The sequence below is a fragment of the Halichoeres trimaculatus genome, unplaced genomic scaffold (genome assembly GCF_033239565.1).
Source record: "Halichoeres trimaculatus isolate MK-OKI-2021-1 unplaced genomic scaffold, fHalTri1.1 fHalTri1_scaffold_17, whole genome shotgun sequence".
Classification (NCBI taxonomy): domain Eukaryota; kingdom Metazoa; phylum Chordata; class Actinopteri; order Labriformes; family Labridae; genus Halichoeres; species Halichoeres trimaculatus.
In genome coordinates this window covers 30538568-30561494 of record NW_027437195.1, presented here as the reverse complement: position 1 = coordinate 30561494, position 22927 = coordinate 30538568, and positions in this window count along the sequence as shown.

Genomic DNA, 22927 nt, shown 5'->3' with positions numbered 1-22927 from the left:
ATTACAGCACATATGTTCAGGTGTATGTGCACGTAAACACGTAAACACGGCTGCTGAGTGGAGGCAGAGAGCAGCTGAGAGGGAAAAGGCTTCAGTGGGGCTGAGGGCAGAGCCCAATGCATACCAAACAGGCAGGTACAGATGGCAACCTCAGGGCTAAACACACCCCAAGGGCCTGTCTGCACGCGTGTGTGTGTGTGTGTGTGTGTGCTGCTAAAGTGAGTTGGAGCAGCATGTGGTGGGGAGACAAAAAAAAAAAAAACAGGAAAAGGTCAAGAGCTTCAGCGAGCACTAACAGCCACTCCCTCCTCCACTTCCCTGTGTCTTTATCCACATTCCTCCAACCACGTCTTCATCCGTCACCGCGGAGACGACCGTCACCACGCGCAGCAGGACGCAGATAAATAGATTTACGAGCTTGGGGAGGTGAAGTTATGCTTTTTCATCTTCTCAAATCAAATCCTAAGTTTGGAGTCAACACTAAACGAGGGAAAAGTCCCAGGTTGTGAGGTAAATCAGCGTTAGCGTGACCCCAAGATAAAACTGACTCATTCAAGGAGACAAACACGAGAACTCAATGAGACGAATGTGAGAGTGGCTCAACTAATGACATCATAAATTGGTCACTCTACTTATAAGTGGTGTTGGGCAACTAACTTTACAAAGTAATTAGTTATAGTTACTTTCCCAAAAAAGTAACAGAGTTAGTAACTGAATTACTCTTTCGTACGTGTAATTAGTTACCAGGGAAAGTAAACATTGTGTTACCCCCCCTCTCCCTCTCTCGTTGGTTTAATCCAAAGATGCTGCAGGAGATCCTCTCTGACTGAGGTTACACAGACGCACACAGGTAGCTGTGTGATATTTGTTGATGAAAAGTTGACTTTAGCCTCAGCTCTTTGTTAAAAACGTTCTCATCGTTTCTGGTGTGTCTGACTCTTTTCCCACGTTTTATTTTCAGCTCCTCTCTGAGCCCGGCTGAGTGAGACAGGTCGGATACAGAGTAATTCTCTTCATTTCACTCTTGGTAACAGTAACAGCGTTATAAAGTTTGAAATAGTAATAAATTAGGTTGGGTTATTAACATTGAAACAAAGAATTTTTATTTTGTTACAGAGGGGATTTAAGACACTGACACTAAAAAAAATCATGCGCATATATTTTTTTGTTGAACTTAATTTGCATCACATTTTTGACTTGAGATTTTTGGTGGATATTTTCAACTTTTTTTTTTCAATTTTTGCAATTTATTAAAAAAAAAAAAGATCCATTTTTTTAAAAACTTTTTGCGAATTTTTTAATTTTTTGTCAATTTCCAAATTTTTGAATTTATAGAAATTTTGCAAATTATTTAATATCCATTTTATAAAAATAGCAATTTTCTTCTCTTTTCTTTTTTTTTTGAATTTTGTAAATTTTGAAATTGCGATTTCTTTTTTTTTCTTACTTTATAAAAGTGACAAATTTTTGAAATTCCAAAATTTTGGGATCTTTTGCAAATTTGTCAGTTTTTAAAAATTTCCTTTTGAAGCATATTGGAAATTTTTGAAAATTAAAAATTTTTGGAAAATTTTGAAACTTATAAAACTTTTGTCAAATTTTCGATTTTTTGCAAAAAATAAATTCATCTCTTTAAAAAAATTGCAAATTTTTTAAGAATTTAAAAACTACAACAACACATATAATTTTATAAACACAAAAAACTCTTATAGATAATTAATCACTAGGTATTTAAGATTTAAATAATTTTGTACACTTTTTGTCTTTATTGTGGGGATAAAGTAGATTTTGTGGCTCCTGAGTGACTTGAATCCAGGTGAGCTGAGGAGAAATGTCTCCTATGTCAGTACAGGTGCAGACCTTTGGACTAGAACAATCTTCTACCTGAGTATTTAGACCCACATGAAGCCTTCATCGATGAGCAAATGAAGTGAAATCAGTGATTTAAAAAAAGGTGAAAATATAGGAGTCAGATTCTCTAATTTAAGTGGACTGAGTGTGATTGGTTGAGCTGTAATTGTTTCCATTTTGTCGTACTAAAAGCAAAACTTTAAGGTAACAAACGGTTCACCTGTGAATCCTCTCTCTAAGCTCCTCCTCCTCTCTCCTCGATCCTCTTCCTCTGTACTGAAGAAATCCCCATGACTGAGGAGAATGAGTTTAAGGTAAAGATGAAGAATTTTAAGTGAATATATAAAATGAAGCTTTTCAGGATTTACTGGTGAACAAGTGAAAGTCTGGATTTGTCCCACTCAACCTTTAACCTGATTCACCTGGTTCACCTGATTCACCTGAAGCTGATCGATGGATCACCAGGCGCCTGCTCACCAGCTGTAATCCAATCCAGCATCCATCCAGAGTTCATCTCTTTCATGGCACCACGTTTCCTCCCAAGGTTTCATCCGAGCGAGTTCAGAAACTGTTTTCCAGTTGCCATGGAGACGGCACTTTGGTGAAGTGAGCAGAAACAGTCGGCGCCTTTTACCGGGGAGCGGCCGTTTGATTGAGTTCACGGTGAGTTCTCCCAGTCGCTGCGTTCCTCACGAGTCCCGGCTGGATGAAGAATCTCTGTTTTAATATCGTCTCTGCGTAAACGATCCTCCTCTCGGCAGATAACTCAGGATCATTGCAGGGAGAGATGGAGAAAGGATGACTGTGTTTGTCTCCTCTAATGAACGATTCTGCAGCCGGCGTTAAGACCTGCTGAGTTTTTCCTCCCAGGTTGAAAAACCAGCTCTGGATGAAGGAAGGAGCTGGTTTCAGGGAGCAGGGAGGCATTGTTCAGCCTTTGTGAACCCCCTGCTGGTGTATTACATTCATTTTTGTACAACAAGGCAGTTAAATGTCACTGATTATTCCTTTAAGAGAGCTGCGGCCTTGGGCGCTGAGGACTTCAAAGCCAGCGAGCTGTTTCATGCCTATTTGAGGACCACACACTGACTGCAGCCGGCTCCTTTCAGCGGCTGATTCACTGAAGGAGTGTGCAGCTCCTGCTCCAACAAAACACGTTCATGGGCTAAAAACACCTCGTCTGACTCACAGAGCATGCACCGAGGGGTCGAAGCTGCACAAACTGCGTGCATCAGAGGTTTTTTTGCATATTTTTTAAATAAACAACGATGTATTTACGTCAAAGACGAGGTGCTGTGCTTCTTTAGTCTTTATTTTGTCCCACCTGTGCCCCTGTAGTATCATCACATGACTTACAGCTCAAACACATCTCTATTATTTTCTCCCTGGTGTTTTAGTTCACCCTTATGTCAGCATGTGTCTGAAAAATTACCTTTTAGCTGCTGTCTCTTTAAGACTCCCTGCTCCACAAACCCGCTTCCCTCTGATTGGCCGAGAAGTCTGGCTGCAGACCCCACTTCTCGAGTCTCTATCCTCATTTCCTGTATTATAATATAAATTTAATAAAACATTGGGAACAAACCATAGCTTTCAGGGCTCATGTTTGAGCCAGGAAATAATGAATATTTTCAAAATAAAATCACTTTTCAATTCCTGTTTTATACTTTTTGTGATAAATTTACTATTATAATATTATTATTTTAAAATTATAATAATAATAAAAATAATAATAATAATTTCATTATTATAATAAAAATATTAGAATTTTTTATTATTATTATTACTATAACCTTTATTTAACCAGGAAAAAGTGGTTAAGATTAAAAATCTCTTTTCCAGGAGTGTCCTGGCCAAGACAGCAGCAGCACATTTACATTTTTACCACAGACGGAAACACACATTTTACACACAACACAGCATGTAAATATGACAAATACTATCAGGATTCAAAAACATCATATGTCAAGCCAGGGGCGGCGTCATTGGTGGACCCAACAGTCCCAGGCCCACCTCAAACTTTTCTAATTTTATTTTTATTTCATTATTTTTAATCGGTTTTAAAGAGGAATATTGTAAAATTTTGTCCATTTACGCTCCTTTTGTTATTGTTAGATGCGTTGTCTTGATAAAATGAGCCAAGTTTGGCAATCTTTGAGCCTGTTTGAAAAGAACTTGTGACTCATTCAGCCTCATGTTATACCGGTAGGATTACAGCAGCGGTTCTTAACCTGGGTTTGATTGAACCCTAGGGATTTGGTAAGTCGGTATCAGGGGCTCGGCGGAGCCTCTGCTGCAAGACATACCTGACTAATTGTGTCAATTTGTGATGAAATGCCCCGCTTGGCCATATTTTAATCCATACTGAGCATGTCGAGCCAACGGAAAAAAAAAGAAAAGAAAGTGGTCGGACGAATACGTACAACATGGATTCACACGTATCACCCTCCTATCTGCATGATTTGCAACGCCAAGTTGAGCAACTCTAGTCTCGCACCGGCAAAACTAAAGGAAGTGGCACTAAGCCAAGGTGAAGCCACACATTTCTGAACTGGTCTCTCAAAGGCCACAGCAGAAGTCGAACGGATTTGCATGTCTGTCATTTCTTGTGAGTTCATGCACTGTGTTGGTTGTGTTCTTTTTGCACGGTTCATTTTGTGCACCAGTAAAAAAAAAAAAAAAGACATATACCTGTGTCTTGAATTTGAACAAATTCATTTTATATTTTTCACTAATTAAGGTTTTGGTGAATGCACATATGAAACTGGCGGGGTTCGGTACCCCCAACAAAGAACCACTGGACTAGAGAATAGTTTTGGTGAAGACTGTGGACTTTCATCTTTTATTTTACTGTGGTTAATGTTGCTGCTCTTACAGCCTGTGATACACAGGAAGTTGAGGCGGTGCAGCCCATTGGTGCGTTAGAGCGCCACTCTTTGGACGATACCATCAAGAGCCAATGCACTAAAACTTTATCAAACATTGAAGGATCAAAAAAAAACAACCAAAACATGCAAAGTAACAGAAATACAGCTTTATAGTAAAAGTTATTTTCTAACTTTTGTAATTGAAGGCCCCCAAAACCGGTTTGGCCCACCCAAAATTGAAACCCTGGCTCTGTCCCTGCGTCAAACAGACAGATGAATCTGCCTCCACATCATTAAGGATCTGTTTAAAAGCATCCAGAAAGCTCAGTTCATAAAATTTCAGGTCTTTCTCTAGATTCTTCCAGCTAGAAGGCACGTGGGCGTGTGATCAGAGAGTTTCTGCACTTTTCTGAATCTTATCTTATTAACACACAAACGAGGGACGAACTCTTTAGTGTGAAACATGTTTTAAAAGAAGAAAAAGTCTGCTGATGAAGCTTAAATAAAAATAAATAAGTGGCACATTCCTTTTCTTATTACAGAGCTATGGGCAGACCTTGGTGTTTGAGGCCCGCACCAGTTTGGAGATCCTTATGTGATGACCTCATCATTCAGCAGGTCTCATTAAAGACCTGAACGACCTAAACTATGATTAATATCAAGCCTTTGTTTGATTCAGCGCCTCACTCATGGAGGCTTTAAAGGATAAAAATAAACCAAGAAAAGGAAAAAGTATTTCATTGCTGTTGTTTATCTCAGAGCTTTTATAAAATATCCAATTTCCTGTTTTTTTACCCACCCACATTTTTAATTGCAGCGATGAAAAAAGCCAGAAGAAGCACAAACAGCATTTAAAAGCAGCTTACTGTCTCAGCGCTGCAGTTATTAATGAGTCATTAATTAGGGGTTGTTTGAGTTTCTCTTTCTGAAATAATTCATCAAAGTGACTCCAAGACGATTAAAGAAGGAAATAAATCTGAAACTAAAGGCAGGATTTTTCAGATTCTGACAACATAAATATTGTTCTTATTAGAGGCTAACGACCAGGCCACAAAAATGCAAATTAACACCCATTAACGGACATTTTTCACCGCACACACTTTGACAAGCGGGAACACACACGGCTGCTAAATGAAGTGAGGAGAAGCTGAATCTCTGGAAACGTGCAGTGAGGCTCACTATTCACACCTGTGCTGAGTGTAACCTGTCAAACAAAGATAGGTGTGTGACTTCACGTGTTTTATTTTAAAGTTTAAACTCCAAACTCTTCGTTTCCAGTCAGTTTGATCTGGCTTCTGTTCCTAGCACAAAGCAGAAACAGAACGAAACATTAATGACTTTCTTTTATTCTCAGATTCTGGCCACCACCGCTGCATTTAATAAATTATTATTATTATTATGACAGTTTATTATTATTATTGCTTTATTAATTAAAATCATTAGTTTTGTATTTTTTTATTATTATTATTTTTGCTTTTTTATTATTATAATAATATTTTATTATTATTATTTTTTTGTATTTTTTATTATTATAATCATTATAGTTTATTATTATTTGTGTATTCATTATTTTTATTATTATTATTATTATTATTATTATTATTGTTGTTGTTGTTGTATTTATTTCCATTATTAATATTATTAGTATTAGTATAGTATAGTATTAGTATTGTAGTTTATTATTATTATATTTTATTATAATTGCTATTTTATTATATTTTATTATATTTTATTATTAATATTGTTGTTTATGAAAGCAAAAAAAAAAAGAAAAAATGATTAAAAGCAAGCTCAAGTTTGTTATATGTTACTCAGCATTTGTAGCGCCATCTTGAGGACAAACCAGGCACAACAGACCTTTTCTTTTCTGAATGAGTGATACACTGGTTTGATAAAAGAAAGCAGGATGTGTTTTTTATTTGTGAAATAAGAAATCAAATCATTCATCAATCAAAAATCAAAACCAGCAAAGCTTCTTTGTCGATAGGGGGCGCCAAAACCAACAGAAACCAAAAGTTCCCACAGGAGCTTTAAAGGAGTGAATTAAACTTAAGAAGTTAAAATAAAGTTAAGAAATTTACTTTTCCCAGCTGCTCTTGTTGGTTTTTTCTCCCCTCCATTATTTACCGCTCTTTAACGAAACTGGTCCTGTCGGATCGAGCTGTGTTTTTCTGATTCTGATCTATCCACAAATTTCTACAGAAAAATATGATAGTGGTAGTTATTGATATCAGAGGGTTGGAGGAAGTAATTTCTACTCCTTGAAGAGTTAAACTCAGCTAAAGGTAAAAGTATCCTTCACACCAGTCCACTCTTTCTGTTCCCTTCCAGTCGGTAAAATTAAACTCTCCCTTGCACTTCCTGTCTTGATTTATAGCCTCGATTTTCTCTGAACCTGGACCTCTTTCTGGATTCTCCTCTTGCCTTCAGTACCTGCAGTTTGGACCCTTTTCCTGTCATTGGCTTTTTGTTTCCTGCTCAGCCTGTAATGGATGTTTTCTTTCTTTCACTTTAACATTTTAGAGAAAAAAAAAACACGTTAACGGAGGATTTGCATGGTTGTAATGAGCAATGAGACTTTGCTCATGGCTGGGTGTGATGTCTCAGTCTGCCCCGATGACAAAATCAATACGTGTGATGGGAGGAGAGAAACTTAGTGCTGTCTGGAGCAAAGGTGAATAAATAACAACATTTTTTTCTGCCTGTGTGAGCGTCTCATTGATGCAACGTGTCATTTAACTGGTTTTATCCACAGGTCGCTCTGACATGGCTTCTTTTGTTATACCCCACAACAGTGTTTTCAATCTTCAATAAAGAGAATATAAAAGAAACCTTTGAATGGATTAGACTAGAAGAGAAAGTAAATATCCAAGTTTTTAGATAATCAGAGAAATTTAAACCAAACAAAGAAGAAAAAATAAAAAAATAAAGCTTCAAAATCAAAGAAACTACGATTCTTTACCAGACAAACTAATAACTGGTTGTTTCTCATGAAGATTAAACTGTGACCACAGGCTCACCTGCTGTTCTGTTGCCCACCAGTAGGGGTGGCTGTTGTTGTGGTAATAGTGACCTTCCCTCAGCTGTCCACATGTCCTCTGCTTCCTGTAGGAGAGGACAGAAAGAGCTGATGAGTCCATGAACTGATTATCACTTCTTTTTGTTTTAGGTAAAAACTCCTCCTGCTGCCGTCAGGTGGAAAAAGAGACGTTTGCTGGCTCAGGAAAGTTGTTTAGTGAGGGCTTGTGTGTGTGTGTGTGTGTGTGTGTGTTTGTCTTTGTGTGATGGTTGTGCTGAGCTGCATGGGAACGGGAGCAGGCGGCTGTTTGTGCACGCAGACGAGCGTGGGGCCGAGTGGGTTTGACAGGAGACATGGACGGAAAAACAACAAGATTAAGACTCAACCACCCCACCCACCCCCCCCTCCTCGACCTCCATCACCCAGCTGTCCACGAACACGTCCCCGCGCTTCACCCTCTTCTCCTCACAACCTCCTGATGATCCTCCTCACTGCTCCTCGTCCACGCTCCGCCGTACGTTTCCCTCCGTCCTCCAAACAGATGGTTAACGGGTTATGTAACACGTTTGTCCATGTAAGCGTGAACATGTCAGAAGTGCTCTGCACATGTTGGGGCTGAATCCCACATTCCCCCGGTCTCTCAGGAGGGCCGGCTGATCCTCTTTGTGGAGGGGGCCGTGTAAAGTTTTTATCAGGTGCGAGCAGAAAACGCAGATGTTTTTCGTTCCAATGAGCTGAAGCCGTTTCATTCCATTTGGATGAGGATTTGTGTTTGAGGGATAATGCAGAACAAATATGTGATATCAACCACGCCGAGCTGTCCATGAATACTGAGCGGCGCCGCGGGGCGAATACAGATCCAGGACCAAACAATGAGGGTCAGGAACGTGCCGCTTACTCAGAGGATCCTGGAGAAACTCACCTGCTCACAGGGGCGTACCTACAATTACCTACAACACGGGCAACTGCCTGACACCCGAGGTTCCCAGGGGGCCAAAATATCTCTTAAAAAGTGATTTATGAGGTTTTCTCCATTAAAAGCATTGCATTTTGAATTCTTACTTCACATGCTTCAAAATACATCAAAATGCTCAATCTTTCATGATCATTTAAAAAAAAAAAAAAAAAAAGAAAAAAAAAAAAGAAAAATTGAAAAAAAGGGAAAAAAAAGGAAAAAAATAAAAAACAATGAAAAAAATGGAAAAAACTGAAAAAATTAAAAACATTGGAAAAAGGAAAAAAAGGGAAAAAAGGAAAAATGAAAAAATGAAAAAAAAAGAAAAACTAAAAAGTAAAACTTTTTTCTTTCTGTTTTTTTTTTTATTTTATTTTTTTTCAACCAAATTGCAAATACAAACAATGTTGCCCTGAGATCTGAGATAAATATATTGGACTTTCGGGATTTTAAGGACCAAGATATTGGATAATTTTCTCAAATTCAAAGTTTTGAGTTGATGATAAACATTAATATTCAAAATCTATTTTTTGAAAATTATCCACTGAACAGGGGGACTTATGAAAAAAAAATGAAAAAATGGAAAAAAAGAAAAGAAAAGAAAAAAAAAGAAAAAAAGAAAAAAAAGAAAAAAATGGAAAAATTGAAGAAAAATGAAAAATGTAAAAAAAAAAAAAAAAAAAGTAAAAATATAACCTTTTTCTTTTATGTTTTTTTATTTTTTACATATATATATATATATATATATATATATATATAGTATTAACTGTAATATAATAATTCTAAAAACTATTTAAAAAAAAAATCAACTATTTTAGTAGATTTTCTTCAGTTTTGTGTCGTGCGTGATACATACATAATCATTCTTTACTGAATTATTTTATTCAATATATTAATTTTGTAATGTGTTTACTTCATACTTAAAACAATTTCCCCACTGTGGGACAAATAAAGGAAAACCTTATCTTGTGGTAACTTATCTTAAACATGGTTTGGTAACGAGTAAAATAAGCTGTCAGATAACTATAAAAGTTTTTAAACGCAGGCTAAAGTGGCTTAAATTACATATTAGCCTTTAATTAAAAATGAAACTTATGCACAGAACTTGAAGAAATGCCTTTAGCAGCGTTATGTTACCATGAACAACATTAAAACTTCTCAGAAAGAGTCAATGACCGGGTTTGCCTTGGGCCCCCAAATGGCTAAATACGCCCCACATGGCTAAATACGCCCCTGCCTGCTCAGAAAACCGTCTGTGATCATGTGATCCCGTCAAACCACCGCTCCTTTCCTCGATCCCAGAACAGCTCTTTGTCATTTTTTAAATAAAAAGACATGAAAATGCTTTGATGTCAGATAAAAAGCTGGAGCCAGATTCCCATGACTCTCCACGACCGTGTTTTGCTGTGAAAGCTAACAGAGAGTCTGAAAGTGTTTTCTCAGACGTCAGAAAGTTGAACCAATCAGACGCTGACATGAGGTAAAGTTGAATCAGACTGTTAAAGGCTTTAAAATCTTTAGTTAAATTAAGGTTTGGTTCGTCTCTTTATGAGCCCTGTGTATCTGCTCCTCCATAACTACATTGAGCCGTCCTTCCTCCTGTCCTGCCCTTTCCCCCTCACCGGTTAATGACCTTTCCCTCTGACAGACAGACTGATGACTCCATTTTGCCTCCTGTGTGTAGGTGTCAGCGCGATGATGAAGGAGAAGAAAGAGGAATGTGATGAAGAGATGGGGAGCTTAGCAGGATTTGACAGAACAGTGTTTGGGAGGAGCGCAGCGCAGAGGATGGATGGATCAGCAGAAAAGTGGACAGGAAGGATGGCGCTGTTTGTTTGTCCCTCTGAACCGGGGTCAATAAGCTCTTTCACACACACGGGAACGACGCCCTCAGCCAGATTAACTTCCTGTTTGGTCTCACCTTTGACACCAGCAGTTCGAGCAGAGCTGAAAAGGATAATCTGACTATAAAGTGAGATGTTTCTGATCAGCGATAAACTCAGAATACTCTCGGAGTCCAGTTCTTCAGTCAGAAACACGTTGTCAGTGTCGACTCTGCTTTTTAATAATCAGTTTTTATAAACAGTATTTATGTTTCTGGCTGTACTAAACCCCAAACACAGAGTCCTAACAAGGAAATGATCATAAAACCAGAACTCTGGTCATTAATTTAATCTGTTTATACATTTTCACCGTATCTCTCAGGTAGCATGAGCATCTACCAAGTTCTGAAAACTGCAGCTGTTTGAGAAAATCTTAAAAAATATATTTTCACCTTAAATTTACTTTAAAAAAAATAACTTAACTTCATCCATCACTTTCTTTTAGAAAATACAAGGACTGTCAAATAAATGCTGTTTCACCACTTGATTAATTGTAGGATTCTGGTGGTTAATCATAATCGCAATTAATCGCAATTAATCACGATTTATTGCAATAAGTCACAATTAATCGCGTAAGTCACAGAAAGTAACAATTAATCAGGATTAATCAGGATTAATCAGGATTAATCAGGATTAATCAGGATTAATCCTGATTAATTGCAATAAGTCGCAATTAATTGCGTAAGTCGCAGAAAGTCACAATTAATCAGGATTAATCCTGATTAATCCTGAATAATCAGGATTAATCGCAATAAGTTGTAATTAATCGCATATCAAAAATTATATTATTTTGCCTTTTAAAATAGTATTCTAAAAATATATATCACTGTTATCCACTGTTAAACCAGCAGTATTTTTCAGGAGTTCCTCTTAACTTTCTAATATTAGTTCAGTATATCATTCTGTAAATAATTCATTTGTGGTGAGATGTATTATTTTATTCTGTTTGATATGTTGTAATGTTTTCACTATACACTTGTTTTCTGTAACTCCGTAAATTCCGCCGTTATTTAACATTGAACGTACGACCCTTCATGACCACAGACTGTAAATTAAGTTATAATGAGGTAAATGGGGCCAAACTACAAAATTGAAATACATGAGAAATAATAAATCATCAAAGATCATCTCTCTTTATGACATCAGAGCTGGCCCAGGCCTCCATGGGGCCCCACTCAAAACTTGATTTGGGCCCTCTGTTTCTATTTATAGTATTTAAAAAGGTTAGCATGAATATCAGGCTATTAATTGGCCAGTTAAACAGATATCTGTCTCTTGTTTATAACTAGCTAGCTAATTTGCTATAACAGCTAAACATTTCATTACCAAGATATGAAAACTATTTTTATCTTTATCTTGGCGTTTTTTTATCTCTCCTCTTCCTCTTTCTTTTCTCTGACTCTGAAGGATAAGTCCTTTTTTTCACAGGGTCTTGAGTGGGTGATTAGTTAACTTTTTTAAATTTAATTTAATTTTATTTATTTATTTATTTTTTCTTTTTTTTAATTTATTTATTTATTTTTTTATTAGTTAACTTAAGCCTTGGGTCGGCTCTGAGTGACATCATGATTGACAGGTCTGCTGACCAATGAGGCTCTTGCTGCACACTGTATCAGATTAGCAAGGCGAGAGGAATGAACAGGAACAAGAGACATTAAAGTTTCCAAAACCGTCAGTTTCTGCTTCAATCAACTGGAGAATCTGACCGGAGGATTAAAGGTCAATGTTTATTGGAGAGTCGGTGACTCTGCGTCAGTCATGGCCTCAAAGTTTAAAAGCTCACATTGAGTAGAAATGAAGAACTCTGGTCCATCCTAAATACAACACAGGATAAAAAAAGGAGGATCAGCTGTATCTAACGTTACTGAAGGTGTCAGCAGAAATAAACTGTGGGAAATGAAGGATGTAAACAAACCTGAGCGGTGCTAACGACTTTCTTTGACTCCACATTTCAGGAGCTTTGATATTCTGTAGTTACTCTATATTTTTCTGGAGCTAATGTACCAAAATTTTTAGAGCTGCTTTAGAGCTCTTGATATCAGGTATCACACACACCTCGTTCCCTACACCTGAACCCTTTTTAAATCAACCTGTAAAAGGAAAACTAAAGCACAGGGCCCTGTTCCCTCCCTGACTCTGAGTCATCGGCTCCGTTTGACGCCGTATAGAAAAATAATTTCTGGAACCTTCCCACCAAACACAGGAGGTTAAACAGGCTTGTTGTGTCGCTGTCGCTTTATTCGGTATAAACTAAAAGGTGCCCTCTCTTTTTGAGCGTTCAATCAATACCAACATCTCATTTTCTAGTTTTCCATCTCCCAGGATCCCTGGGCTCTGATGGCGGCGGTGGCGGCGGCGATGGCGGTGGCAGGAGCGACTTAATCAGCAGTTTAAGGAAAAGACTTTTCCTCCTCTGGCTGACAATGAAGGACAATGAAGACAGCTGCTGTACGTGGAGCGGTGTGTGACTGGAGCCCAGTATGAGCCCGTATTTACATTTCAGTCAATAGAGTATTCACTCATCTGTTTGAATGACCTTGTAAAGTCAGTAATCCCTGCTTCACAATGAATAAATACATAAACAATGAAATTTCGGGCGCTGGCGGTCGCTCACTTTGAAAGAAAGTGAGACGAGAGAGGAGGAGGAGGAGGAGGAGGGCAGGAGAAAGAGGAGGGAGGAGTGTGGCTGCAGAAACCCACTGACTGATGGGTAATGGTGTTCTTACGCAAAGTGCAGATCCTGAGGTTAGTGACCAGCGTAATGACCTGATCCATACTGTACCTGTGCCACAAACAGCTCCACGATCGATGTCTCTGACCCACTGACCCGCTCCTCTGCTGCCCCTCAGTTAATGTGCTGCTCTGGAGCCATCGGCTGCTGTCTGAGCGCCAAACAGGCTCATGGAAGACCACTGACACCAACACCAGGACTCTGTGTCTGTGTGTGTGCTGCATGTTTACAGTCTAAGTGAAGAAACGACTTCACATCAAAATGTCAAGAACGCTCTCACTGATGTTTCTTTACAAACACCAGACCAAGGGTCTTCAACCTGCGGCTCTGTAGCCTCATGTGACTCGTTAAATCCTTGGCACTGGCTCCTTGTAGCTTAAAAAAAGTTTGATAAAATAAAGGATTTTCATTTTTCTCACAGAGAATAATATGTTATAAAATTCAAGTATACTTTCAATAATTTTGAAATGTTTGCAAATGTCTTAAATTCCTTTTTTCTTTCAAGCAATTTTTCTAAATTATTAGAGTTCTTGAAAATATTTTTAAAATATTTTTAGATTTTTTGCAATTTCTTGAAACTTTGTCTCTTTTTATTTTTTTGCAATTTTCTTGAATTCAATTTTTGCAATTTTTGGAAGTTTTTTGAATTCTTTTTTTTTTTTAAGTTTTCACATTTTTAATATAAAAAAATGCAAGTTTTTTTATTTTAATTTTCGCAATTTTGCATTTTTTTTTTTTTTAAAGAAATAAAACATATACAACATGTGTCTGCAACCTGCAGCTCTTGAGCCTTATATGGCTCAATGAATCCCTTGCTGTGGCTCCTCGCAGCTTAAAAAATTATTGATAAAAAAAGATGTTCATTTTTTTGCAGAGGGTATTATGTAGTAAAATTCAAATATTCTTTACAATTTTTTGAAACTTTTAGAAATGTATTTAATTTATTTTTCTATTTATTCTTGGACTTTTGCAAAATTTGATGTTTTAAAATATTTTTGATTTTTTTTGCTAATTTTTGAAACTGTCTTTTTTAATTAGGTAAATTTTGTTATTTGTTTTTTATTTTAACTTTTTTTTATTCAAAACTCTCTTTGAAATTTCTGAAAATTTATTTAATTGCTTATTTATATTTATGCACATTTTTGAAATTTCAAAATAGATCAATTTCAAGTTTCTTAAAATTTTGGGAAATTTTTGAAAAATAAAAAATAAGATTATATTAACAGTTTCATAAATTTAAAAAAACTTCTTGTTTGGATAATTTTAGAATTTAAACATGCAAAGACATTTAAACATTTAAAGTCTTCATTGTGAAGATAAAGTAGATTTTGTGGCTCCTGAATGACTTTAATCCAGGTGAGCTGAGGAAAAATGTTTCCTATCAAAGTACTAGAGCTAGCTGTATTCAACAACAGGAGAGGAAGAAAGGTAACTGCGTCAAAAAGCAACGGAGGAAGAAAACACCAGCAACAGTCACCGGTGTTTTAGAATAAAGAGTGACCGTTCTAACTAGAGACCTTCAGCTGAACGTGTCAGTGATGGTGGGCTGATAGTCCCAGTTAACAGGGTCACACTTCACACTGAAACAACCGAGGCGTCTGTGTCTGTGAGTTATTAAATGTGTTTGAGTCTCAGCCTCAGTTAACCAGGTCTGACTGTAAATCAGTCATTAACTGATCAAACTCTGAATCCAGGTTTTACTTCGTGGAGTTGATATAAAACGATGTGGGAACTGGTCGCTCTGGAACAAGCTTAGTAAACAGTTCAACAGATGTTTACTGCAGCGCTACAGAGCCAGAAATGTTTGATTTATTTGTCACAAACAGACCTCGTGCTTTCCAAAAATATGACATCCCAGTGCAAACATCAGAGCCTGATGATCTGTGATTGGTTGGATCCAGAGCCCAGAGTCCAGACCCCGCTCAGAGTCTCTGTTTCTGCTGCAGCGTGGTGCAGCGTTCGTCCTCCCAAACGGGGATTAACACCGAGACCCTGAGCTGTGAATGCAATCTGCGTCAGCTCTGTGTTTAATTTCTCCTCGGCGCCGGCTGCAGCTCTGCAGAATCCAGCACATTTCAAAGAGCAGAAACAGCCCTGCAGAGACAGGAGCGTTTCCAGTGTGTCTGCGTCTGGACCCTGATGTTTTATTCAGAGATGAGTTCACTTCACTTCACTCCACCACAGTGATTTATATAGGGTCTGCTCCAACAAATGAGGGTTTTTCTCCTCTCCACGCACAGACAAAGACAGAAGGAGGGAGAAGCTATTTGCAATTTGGAGCATCAATAAAAATGCAAATAGTGGGAAACCATTTCTCAGCTGTGACAATGGAGGCGTCGTCACTGCGGCGCCCAAAGACAGCCAGACGGATGTGCCCGCCCAGATCCACCAACCTAAATTCTTTATCATTAAGAGGGAAGTATCTGATTTTAGCTCTTCCTCTCCGACTTTTAAAGACGCAGATGTTAGATCGACTCCGTGCTGGAGGTGTAAAGATCTCTGCATCCATCACTGAAGCACTCCACAGGAGGAAAGAGGAGGAAAGAGGAGGAAAGAGGAGGAAAGAGGAGGAAACATCCTGGAGGAGGTGAGGTGAAAGGATCTTCTTCTTCTGGGTTTCTGTCGTTCAACAATCAGGGCGGAGCCGTCCGTGGGGTGAAGCTTAAAAAGACGCTTGAGTTGATTAAATCGAGCTTTTCTGCGTCAGATAAATCAAACTCCAACCCCGTGGTGTTTCCAGGGCAGCAGCCCAAGACGTTAGAGGTTTACGATGAAAAGATGATGTTTATGAGTAACTGATCCAACATCTCTCTAACCGGTCAGAGATCATTAATCTCTCTGTGCTGCTCTCTGCTTTTATTCCAGTTACTGAGCAGAAGTTTGGAGCAAATGTCCCCTGCATGCAGTAATTATTCATCAAGTCAAACAACTACTGAAACTTTAGGATAGCAAACAGGAATAATCATATTTAAGGTAAAATAATATTTTCTACTTGACAATGTGCTTTTCTCCCATTTCATTTTTTAGGATTTTTAGGTTTCCGATTCAATTTAACTTAAGATTCTTCAATATTTACGATTTTTCATTTCCTTTTTTTGACGCCAGACCATGTGAAAAAGTTGAACACTGATGATGACGTCTACAGACGGTATCAGGAGCCGTACTTTCCCCCAAAAATGCGTGACTCAGTTTTAGGATTTATGGGGATCTGACATCACGTTAGTAGATAGTTGAAAAAAAGCTCTTTGCCCCCTGCTGGAGAAAATTGGAAAAAAAACTTCCAACCCAGCTGATAAACAAAGACTGAAAAAATGACTTTAAATTTGAAAAAAAAAAGAAAAAGAAAAGATTTTTAAACAATTAATCCCTATTAAAAATTGTACCGTACATTTATTTTTTTCTCTCTTAAACATTTGTAGCTGGGAAAAAAAGGTCAAATAAATAGAGTTCTGAAAATATTTGTATGTATTAGACGTAAAGTAGAGCTGGGACGATATGCTTTCCTCACAACTCGATATTTATGCTTTTTTTTTTTTTTAACGAAATTGCAATTCGTCAGTAGTTGCAATTTTTGGGATTTTTAGTTTGCTTTTTTAACACCAGAGTCACCTGAGTCAGAGAGAAACATTTCGCCCCCTGCTGGAGAAAATTGGAAGAAAAAAAAAATCCTACCCAGCCAAACCCAGTTAAAAAAAAGACTGAAATAAAGACTATAAATTTTGGGGAAAAAAGTGATTTTGAACAATTAATCAAAATTTCTAAATTTGAAAAATAATTATATGTATAAGGCGTATAGAAGAGCTGAGAGAATATGCTATTCTCCCGATTCGGTTTTATTAATTTTTTTTTTTTTTTTTTTTTAACGAAATTGCAATTCTTAGATATTTACAATTTTTTGTAATTCTTTTTTAAACAAGACCCAAAAAAAATTAAGAGAGAAGTATTTCACCCCCTACTGGAGAAAAGTGATTTTTTTTTTTTACTAATCCAGTTTATAAACAAAGACTGAAACTAAGACTTTGAATTTGAAAATAATATTGTTTTTTTTTACTAAGAATCCCGATTTTTCTATTGTCAAAAAAAATCCTGAAATATCATATTTATATATAGAAATTTTTAACGAGAATGGAGATATATTTTTAGCTATGTCTAAGTGTACACAAGTTATATTACAAATAAAATAATACATAATAAAACAATAATATTTTTGTATGTTTTCAGTGTAAGCATTACCACTTAATAATTAAGATAAGTAAAATAAAGTGAATTGTATGTTACAGGACTTTAGGAAATTTCTGAAAAAGATGTTCATTTTTGGCAGCATATTTTTTAAAAGAAAAGCTAATTGGTTCATAATTAATTGATCAATTAATCAATTAATTAATAGGGGAGGTTTGGGATACAATATGTCTTTCCAATCATTTTTGTAAAGGAGTTTCATTGAATAGTTTTGTTTGTTTTTTTTTGTATTGTTTTTTCTGCTTTGTTTAAAATTGAGAAGTTTTCTCTACTCTGACTTTCTGTTGGTCAGTAAATTTATTTTGTTCATAATTTTCTTGCACAATTTCTAAATAAAAGTTTTTAGTCTAATTTCTAATCCAGCGTAGGCAGGATTAAGAGTTTGTTCAAAGATAGCCGGACGCACAGAAGAGACGGATCATCAACATCTGCTGGTCGGTGTGTAGAAGTCTTCACTGAGATTCATCGTAACCTCAGGCTTTTGAGATTATTTCTAATCTTTGGAGCATCTCGAGATTTCTCGTACAGTCAGCAGCAGAGCCAGCGGCGTGGAGATGGAGCAGCCTGGTCACCGTCATATCCAGATTTCAGATCCACAGCGTCAAGATGGAGACAGACCCAGAACCAAGCGCTCACATGACCAGCTACCTGTGGCTCGTCCTGGAGAAATAACCCACAGAGCTGCAGTCTGAGGCTGTAATGGCGAGGCGGCGTTGGTCGGGGACAGCGGGACCTTGAGGCATCACGAAGCGTGTGAAGTCAATGAGAGTTTTTCTTTTCCCTGACTTGGTGTTTCCACGCTCGCTGATTCTCCCCCTGAGCGGAGTAAGTGCACAGGTAAGCTCCCAGCTTATTGGTCCAGACTGAGATGGAAGAAACTCCTGATCAGCTCTGACGTGAGGCCCAATGATTTTTTTTTTTTAGTGCAAACAGAAGCGACACACACACACAGACACACACTCAGGTGTTTTCTCCCGCCGCTCGCTGAGATCAAAAGGTAAACTCCGTCCTCTGGGTGTGAAAGTTCCCCACTTATCCTGTTACTCTACAGCGCCTGCTGCAAAGTTTGACTGTTTCTCTGAATATTATATTTCTAAGCAGCTTATCAGACACAACAACAGAGTCACGGCTCCCACATCAGCTGAAACACGGCGCTCACGTTCGTTAAAACACGTCAGGGGAAACTCTTGACCTCTGAGGGATTAACTCCTCTCATTTCCAGCTCCTTCCTGTCTCAGCTCGTGTTATATGTCATTTCCTTTAGAGGTGCATCCATGCATGTTGGATTTATTTATTCCTATGATATGAGAGGAGGAAGATTTCCATAGTGCACAGCCTGCAAACCCCTCCTCTTCGTCACAGCTGCATGTGAGGAAGAGGAGGTGTGTGTCCCGGCTTGTTGGCAGTAATGCAGCAGAGTTTAGGCAGAGTGAATGATCACTCTGTTTATAGGGATTTGATTGCAGCCCAGAAACCAGCCCACATTCTCCGTCTGTCAGCTGCCAGCGAGCAGCCTGCCGTCGACATTTTACTCCCTCAAACTCTGCCTTCCTTTCTCCCTTTCCTCCCTCCTAATTCCTCTCCCTGCTCCCTCCCTCTCTGACAAATTTATTTATTTGTCCCCCTCTGCACACCCTCCCTCCCTCCCACTTTCTGTACACGCTCTGATTTCCCTGGGAACCCGGCAGCAGCAGCAGCGGCGGACGTATGCCTTCACTTCTCCACAAACAAACACAGTCACAAGACGCGCGGCGCTCACACACAGCGCTGCGTGCACACACATGATTATTCCAGGCGGATTACCTGGGAATGACAACGTCAGGATGTAATAATTTCAATATTTGTTTACTCTGAGCCCCCAGTCGCCCCCGTGTGTGGTAACAGAAGTTTATGAAACCAAATTAATTATGTGTGCCGGTTCCCACAGGAGACGCAAAACACACTGCTCATCACTAAATCTGTACGGGAGATTGGAGCGTTGGTCCCGTCTGACCCGGAGCGCTGTTTTTCAGTGAGTCTGCAGCTCTCAGCGTGTCATTCTCTGCGTCCTCTCACACTCTTCTGCTCTGTGTGTGTGTGTGTGTGTGTGTGTGTTTTCGAGTTTCTGCATTTTTTCACACACGGATGCAAAAAGGATTCTTGAGTATTTGCCCGGTAAGCTCTGCTGTTGAATAACCATTGTCTGCAGCGGCTCTGAAAACATCCGGTTATTGTGTAAAATGTGAAAATTGAACAAATGCACTCGACACGGCCTGACCGCTGTTTGAATCCTCTCAGTGAAATTGAATTGTTTTGGTTTTTCATCCAAATAATTCACAATGTGGAAAAAAGGGGATTCACTGCAGGAGAGGGTTTACACCAGTGACCTCGCTCCTGAACCCAGGAAACCAGCTAATGTGGCGACAGGAAGCTGGATTTACCGTCGAGGACACAGACACTGCACCTGCAGCGAGACAGGAAGCAGTTTATAACTCTCCAATGAGGACAAGAGATGATTTAAACCCCTCTTTAAATCTGGAAAACTCTCAGAATCTGCCAGTACAGGATGTCAAACTAGTTAGCAATGTGGCTACAGTTAGCAGAGCTAGCATCACCTTGAAAGCTAACATCCACATGCTCCTGTCAAGTTTTAATTTCAGCTTAAATCAAACAAACTACAGTTTTATCTTTAATCTCTCTATCTGTTGCCTGTGCTTGTTTTCATACAGGTAGTAGAGCATTTTAGCATTAGGAGCTGTTCTCTAACCAAAGCTGCAGTTTAGGCTCAACATACGATCAACATTTAAAACCCGGGAAAATAAAAATATAACCAATTTCTACAGCTGAGGGTAAAAATGTTCAACTGTTGAATCAACTATTCCTGCTGCCAACTCCTCAGTACGGAAATCCGCTATTGGCTGACCTCGTAGCTAAATGACGCCATTGTCTAAAGGAAGTTGTAGGAGAGAAGACCAACGTGGTGGAAAAGATAAAGAACAAGTAAAAACAACTTAAATATGTGTACAACATACATTAACTTTACAGCCTACTCCTTTATCCGGGTTTGGGTCCTACAAAAGTGACCCAAAAGAGACACTCTGATGGGCCACGGCACCAGCTAAGATGCGTAAAATCGATACGTGCTTTCGTTGCAGAGTCTCCGAACTCAAGGAAAAGTTTCTAAATAGGAGTGGCTGAAGGGCTCTGAAAACTCTCTGAATAAAGAGACAAATTTCCTACGTTGGAAACACTGGATTGCTCCATATCCCCAAACAGGAAGTGCAACTTATTTTAACGTTAATCAAAGTATTTCACATTTTAAAGCCACACTGGAGTATAAATTGGATTAAAAATTTAAGATAAAAATCATTGAATTCAGTCAATTAGGCACAAAGTTTAACTACAAATTGGAAAAGTGAAAATGCTGAGTCATGTTGGGGGCTGTTAACTTTCAGCTTCACAAACCATAAGCTTTCTATTCTTCAATTAGCTATTCTATTCTTCATTGGGTTAGGATCCAATCCTGGTTTTGGGTTTTGGTCCAAGCCATCCTTCCCTTTTCACCCATTCAGAGATCGGGTCATGGAGGCAGCCACCTAAACAAGTTGTGTCGTAAGTCCTGTTCCAGTTTCCCAAGGTATTCCAGGGGTATATAAACCCTCCACTGAGCTCAGGGTCTGCCTGTGGGTCTCCTCCCTGCTGGACGGGCCTGGGACACCTCCTGAGGTAAGCGTCTAGGAGAAATCCCCATCAAACCCCCAAATCAACGGACTTGGTTGGAGTCATCTATTCTCATCAGAGCGCCTGTGGTACCATTTTTTTCCAAGTTCTCCTTAATTTACCGCAACTCCTCAACCGTTTTGGCCACTAAGAAACTTCAAACCGCTCATGAAAGCATTATGGTGATATCCAGGGTGGTACAACAGAGGAATCTACGAGAAACAACGTCCCAATCACAGGCAATATGAGCTGTTCTCATTACTGTAAAACTCTTCAATTATCTGTGCAAGACAAAAGGGAAAAACTCAAACGGTTTCTGAAATAAGAGATAAGTTTTCCAGCATGATCTCTGTCTCTTAAGGACAAAGAAAGTCCCGATGGCCTGGGTGAAACTCAGGTGAAAAAGGGTTCAGGAATAGAAATTGTAAAATTATCAGTGTTATCAGATCAGACCAGTGTCTGCATCGGCCGAAAACAAAACCAAGGTTTTGTTTTGGTTTCCAGACGTAGAAAGTCAGTTTACTACAACAAAGACGTCCTCTGCCAACGATCGTCCAAGGCTGTAATCACACTCAGTCTGTACTTTATGCTAATACTGTTCTCACCCCCAAGGTAAATGACTCCTTAAATATGGCAACTACTTAAAAACCACCAGAGGAAAGATTGAACTAAATAAATAAAACAAGTTTTCAACAAAGTAAAAGACGAGGAACAGACGATCAGTTTGAACTGGTTCTCGGGATTTAGCTAAAACTATGATAAGTTTTTTTAATACTTGATTCAGTTTACCATAAATGGCTTACTTCTTTTGTGACCGTTAAATGAATTAGTTTTAATCAACCAGAGATTAAGTTTGCAGTAGATACATTTTCCACTTGAGTAGAGATACGGAGTTGAATTTATCTTCTGAATCAGTGAAATGTTTGTTTTTAGAAAGCGGTTTTCAGTTTGCAGTCTTTGGTTGGTGGACGTTTCTGAGCGTGACGCACGAAGCTCTGTCTCTAAAAGAGAAACTGTCGTCGTCCACATGGAAAGGGACAGAAGAGACGTGAGTAAACAGATAAAAACAGGAGATGAGTTTCTGTCACACTCTCTGCTGATGCTCAGATTTTGTGAAAGTGTTTGGGGAGAGTTTCAGACGCTGTTTGACAACCTGAAAAGCACTTTGTTGAAAGCTCAGTGACACATTTAAACGGCTCAAATTTTCATGAAAGAGCGCAAAGAAATCACAGCAGCTCTGTGTGTGAGTGTGTGTGTGAGTGTGTGTTTACTGCTTTCAAAGTGTGTTCAGGTTTTCTCTCTGGAAACGGAGCCAGGACGACGTCCAGCTGATGTGAGTCAGTGATAACCTGGATGCTTAATGACTCAGGATTCGTTGACCCAGATAAAGCTCACTAATGAGTGCGTTCACGTGTCTTCCTGCCTCCGTACATGTCGTCACGTCATCTATCTTAAAAAAGCTGCAGGTAAAGACACGGTGTTCATGAAGCAAACGCCTCCTCACACACACACGCACACACACACACACACCCTAACTCAGAGAGTGGCCATCATCTCCTCCTACTGATCCAGGAATAGCCCTGCCTCCCCTCGCCGCTGTCTCCACCACATTGATGTACGAGTTAGCTGTGATGTGCGAGGTTAAGTACAAAGACAGTTGACGCTGGCGGCGGCCCGTGGTGGGCG